The following is a 6,059-nucleotide window of genomic DNA, read 5'->3' as shown; positions in this document are numbered from 1 at the left end:
AACAACCACAAATTCAATCCAAAAGCTCACCAATATATTATTATGGAAAAATTTAAAAATACTGAATGTTCAATAAACGATATCTATTTACGATTCATGTGTTTAGAAATAAGCATAGTTAATATTTTTAGCACAGTTAACATTTTTATATGTTTCAGATTTATGCTAGAGGGAACATCCACTGCGATGCATATTTATGCACACAGCAATGCCTGTCTATTGTTATGCATCTATCTCCAGTTGTAATCATATATTTGCATCCATCTTTATTACCTGTGTGATATTGGTTCTACACCCCCTATAGAGACCAAAATATGTGGATGCTCAATCCTTGTATAAAATGGCACAATATTATTTTATAATGTATGCACATCCTATCTCATACTTTAAATTATCCCTGGATTACTTTTACTGTCTAATACAAGGAAATGCTAGTTAAAAAAACTCTTTACTGTATTCCTCTGTAAATAATGAGAAGAAAAATGCTCATACTTGCTCGGTACAATCAAAACTTTTTAAAATTTCAAATAATTTCTATCAGTTTTTGCTTGAATCAGTAGATGAAGAATCCAAGCAAGACAAAGGGTGAATTTTATATAGATGCAATGTTTGTTTAATTAAGGTCATGTGATATGAATGACTTCTAAATCATATATATTTGATTAAATATTTTATCATTCATGAACATCTTCCTTACATGCAAATATTATTGAAAACTATAATTTAAGTAGTTGTGTCAAGAAACGGATGTATCAGAATTTATTAATTCAATTCTGTTTCTACCCATGTTCATTTCTAGATATTAACTGTTATAAATAACCCTGATCGTGGATTATTTATGTACAAACAACTTGAAATGATCTCCTTATTCATTAAATTATTTTCCTGAATGTGCATAGACACTTAAGGACATTTTAATATTTATGTTTCTGGTTGAGGGAACATTATGTGGAGTATAATAAATGTGTTTTTTTTCAGAGTAAATTTAGTTTTGAGAAGCCATTAATTGAAAAGCTATAATTTTACAATTTAGGCCATTTGATGATCAAATATCTAAGTAAGTCATTCAGGTTCTACTAATAACAAGTAAATAACCCATGCAGAAATCTACTCAGCTACCTCACTGAGCAATCTCTGGCCTTCCGCATGCACAACATACTCAGTAAAACTTCAGTGCTATTCCCAAACATCCATGTCCTCTTTTTATTTTTACGAATTTGGTCATAAATGAATTTGTACTCTGTTACTGAAATTCAAAAGTAGATAAACATAAATTTCCACCTGTTCATCCCTGAATGAGATTGAAATTTTATACTTCAAATGAAAACTGCCTTAAAACCCACTCTTCTCAAAGTACTTGATTACACGATAATTTTAAAATCTTTATCTTTTTCTTTTTTTTTTTTTTTCTAATGCAAGTGACAACTGATATTATCCAGACCCAGGTCCAACGGAAAGTGGAAAAGGCCACTCGCCATTGTGGATTGTGCCATGAACCAGACTGTAATTTAGTTCATCTTTTTGTAAATGCTTAACTTTTTTAATACTTTCAGTAAGCTAAAGATAAATGGTTATTTTTGATTGAGTGAATTCTCTGTCTCTCTGCCTCTGTCTCTATCTTTGACTCTCTTTCTCTCCCCTTTCTGCCTCCTCACACTCTCTGTGTTTTAGAAGTACACCTTATTAAAGTAGTGGGAAAGCACAATAAGTCCTTGTTGAAGAGAATTTGCTGATTTTTTTTTTTGCTGATTTTTTATAAAGAAATTTTGATTATCAAATCAAGGCACTGTTGAAACATTTTAAGTCACTTTAAAATTAGATTAAAATAAATAAGCAGACATCATGTATCTTGAAAAATACAGTTTTTTTCACAAATTTTGAGTTCTGACCCCATCTCAATTTGTAAAACATTTATACTATTCAGACCATAGAAGTTGTCGTTATAGTCATTTTTTTTAATGCTTAGGAAGATGGTGTGTTTAATTTTGCAAGATTGTTTATAAAAACAGACCTCCCCAAGTACTTCTTTAAGCAAGCTTTAACAATTAACCACTTTCACAACCGTTATCATTAATAACTTTTTCTCTGATATTGGCATTTGCCTATATTCACTGTTACGTAGTTTTGCTTTGCCTGCCCTATATCTTGTACAGGCTTTGATCAACTGCTGCCTTGCTCCAAAACAGGTCAGCATGAGAGAAGGAAAGACAGAGAAGGTCAGCTTCAGGCATGGCAGGAGAATAGAGGGCAGGATCCTGGAAAGAGGGGAGAGGGACCTTTCCAGTCCAACCCTCCACCAATCCACTTGTCCTCACAGGCTCCACCTCCCCTTATCACAAATTTGCTATAAAATCAGCAGCGAACTAATTCTAGAGTCCAGTCACCTGGTAAAGACCACACCTGCGTGCACTGAGGCTTGGGGACACCTAGGTAATCTCCACAGCATCTACCTTGTCCTACATAGAGAATACTTTATTTCCAATCTTCTTGTACTATGGAAACATTAAAGTAAAATTTGAACAGATATCTTATTTTATTATATTCTGAGAGGTAGAGGTTTTATTTCCCTGAACAGGCAAAATAGTTGTTATTTTTCTTTTTCCTCCGGGTTTGCTAAATCTCTTTATTCTCTGGGATGCATTTTTATGTGCCACAGGAGGGAAAATATTTCATAACTTCCTGAACAGCCTTTGGGGAAGCAACAGTCATCACATCTCCTAATATATCACTTAAAGCACCGAATGTGTTGCCACACAGCTACTATGCAGAATATAAAAAATATTGCCACATCATAGAAATTTATTTTTTAGTAATTTAGTTATTATTTTTAAACCAAACAATTGTCTTTCTAGCTTTATTTTTCCCTAAGCTTTGAATAACTAAAGAATGACTTAAAGAATAATCCAACACATATTATTTAACTCATATTTAAAGATAATAGAATTTACTCAGAGTTGAAAACAATGTTATGTTATTTATTTAATGTAGACAAACGTGACAGACATATTCACATAGACCTAGTAGAAAGATAATGTATATATAAAAGCAATGAAGGAAAAAATGATCAATATTTAGGTTTAAATGAACTGTGCTAATTCAAACTGAAAATAGCATAAAACATTAACATTTTTGTCCTTTAGAAGTTGATTGAGTGCATCTGAGGCAATTTTATTTCCTTGGAAACTTAAAATTCTGGATGTGATATTTGTCAAGAAGCTTAAAGCTTCTGAAATTTTCTCTCAATCAAATCAAAAGGGCTTTACCGCTATTCTTTGTTTGAGGAGCACATGCCTCCTCGGATTCTTATTGTTCTCACAGTTATGTTGTTGATCCTGTTGTCATAAAATGTTCTGATACATGGGCACTGCGATCCATAAATTAATATGTAATAACATCTAATCACACACACCAGGCCTTCTCAACAGCATTTGTTTCCTACCATGTTCAGCACCCTCCTTGCATTATTTTTGGCTGTTTTAATTAAGTAGCAGATGCTAAGAGGCAGGTAACTTTCCAGGGTGGTGACAAGGCCCTTTGTCTGTCAGCATTAGATTCCAGAATTTCAAAGTGATTGCCATGTGAACCCTTAGAAGGAAAAACAAAAACAACAACAAAACCCTGATGTGACAACCAAAAGCAGATGCTAGATTCTGTCAGAAGATCAAGTGCGGTGCATTTCACACCCATGCCTTGACATACAAGCTTCTGCAGTCCATGCTTTCAAGAAAATAAGAGGATGGCAGCCTTAGAGCAGGTGTAAAACGTTAGGGTGCTACGGTGAGGAACACAGTGTTGAGGTCATCTCCCTGAAAGACTTGAATGTCAGGCAGAATCTCCCACTTTTTACACTTCTGGAAGAGTAGAGATAGCTATTTGCATTGTTCATTGCTCATTTAAATTGTCACACATTATTTTTGTTTGTATATTTGTCCACTATCATACGTAATCCAACTTACATTAATCATTTCAAAAATTCAATATCAATCCACAAAAAAATGTCGTTTTATAGGAGCATGTAAATGAGAAAATAGGTGTTTTAATTTAAGGAAATGATGTAATCTAGATGTACTCTTAATCACTTTTCATATGCAATGTGGTTAATTTTTAAGAGTTAAGAAACATAACTAAGTACTTAATGTACCTGAATAAAATACTCACTTTCTGCCATTGACTTAGAAAGTAGGTAATCTCTATAGCTGATTTATGTCTGAGGAATGCTGGTTAATAGCTGTATGATTGCTCCAGTTCAGTGATACTGACATCTAATATTTTTTAAACCTAATATTAGAATGTATTGCTTCTAAGTCTAGTTATTTTATAATACTTTACTTTTAATCTCATTTGATTTATTTGGTGTTAAATGTAGGAAATCTGATGGAGTATCATAGGCAGTTATTAAATGATTATAAGATAAGCCACAAGTCTAAATTGATTTTTATACATAGCATCTATTCTTAAAAAGATGGTTAAAGAAGTAAGCCTTCTTTTTAATTGCTCTGAATTATTTCATGAAATAATCAAATTGTGCCTTATTTGGCACAGAATTTTATTTTTAATGAAAAATTATATGTAATATAAAGGTTCTTTTAATACTGTGGATAAACATTAAGTGTGAAAAAAACAACAGAGAAGGGAAAATAGTATGTATACTTCAAATATGTAAGACAAAACTGAGTGTTTATAAATCCAATTTATATGACAGAGTTACTGTTGATTGCTGTTGTGCAACATGGCAGATACTAACCACATGTGACTATTAATAATTTTTATTACCTTTTTATATTTTAATAATTTTGTTGAGAAAGAAGTAGCAATGAGATAGTTTCAAAACAGGTTAGTAGTATAGTTACAATAATTAATACATTGCATAATGTTGTCTTTTTAGTAGTTATTCATAGTACAATATGCAGACATGATACTAAGCAACTGCACTGAGGATTGTAATGTGTAATGCTAGGCTATTCTTGAAGTGCCTCTCATTCTGGTCTTCTATTGCATACTGCTTGTAGTGTCATATCAATAAATTTTTGCTATACTCTCTCTCAAGTAAATGTTTTTTAAAAACATTTTTAAAAAGGCAATAAAAGAAAACAAATAAGTGCTTCCAGGGCAAGCATAAGGGCCTGAGTTCAAACCCTGGTTCCACAAAAAAAAAAAAAAAAAAAAAAAAAGACAAGAAAGAAATGTCATAAGACTGTTCTGCTACAATGTTGTATATGATTAGATTTCTAAATTTCTATGTAAAACATTTTCTTATAATTGTATAGATGTGTGTTTAAATTTAAAAAATCAGTGTAAAAAAAAGTACATTACTATTAATTCCCCTCAAGATATTCCTCCTCCCTTGAGCACATTTAGCACATTGTACTTGCCACTTTCCAAACTAGTCCTGGACATGTCCTTTCATGAGTGTGTATACAATGTCTGATAAAACCTACTGCAAATTCTTCTAGTCAATGTCATTGAAGAAAAGGCAAAATCGGTGCCAGGGATATAGCTCAGCAGCATAAACGCCTGCTTGGCAAGCGTATGGTCATGAATTTGATCCCTGATACCAGACAGAAAGAAAGAGAAAAAGAAAAAGAAAAAGAAAGAAAGAAAGAAAGAAAGAAAGAAAGAAAGAAAGAAAGAAAGAAAGAAAGAAAGAGAAAAATTAAAAAAAAAAACAATGTGACCATAAAACAAAACAAAAAAGCACTTTATGTTTTTTTGGCTGGATATGGCACAGTGCAAATTTTGGCTCTTCTCGATCAAAATGTTGATGAACAGTAAATGTTTTAAATCAATATAAGACATGAAAACACCTAGGACAAAGCAACAAAAGCACTGTGATATCGGTCTGTTTTAATTTCAGTGTTCATAGTACATGTTTGTAGTGCGTAAGGATCACAGCCACCCGGGGGGGGGGACATTTGCACACAGCACATCCTACTTCTTGCTTTCACCCCCTCCGCTCCTCCTTCCCCCTTCCATCTCTTTCTCCCCTTCCCTTCATCAAAAGGTCTATCTCCATGTTTTCAATCATCTACCTTTTATTTAGCTTTTTTAATCATCTTATT

The sequence above is a fragment of the Octodon degus genome, unplaced genomic scaffold, assembly GCF_000260255.1.
Source record: "Octodon degus isolate 3935 unplaced genomic scaffold, OctDeg1.0 scaffold00009, whole genome shotgun sequence".
Taxonomy (NCBI): Eukaryota; Metazoa; Chordata; class Mammalia; order Rodentia; family Octodontidae; genus Octodon; species Octodon degus.
Note: the sequence above shows the minus strand (reverse complement) of the source record.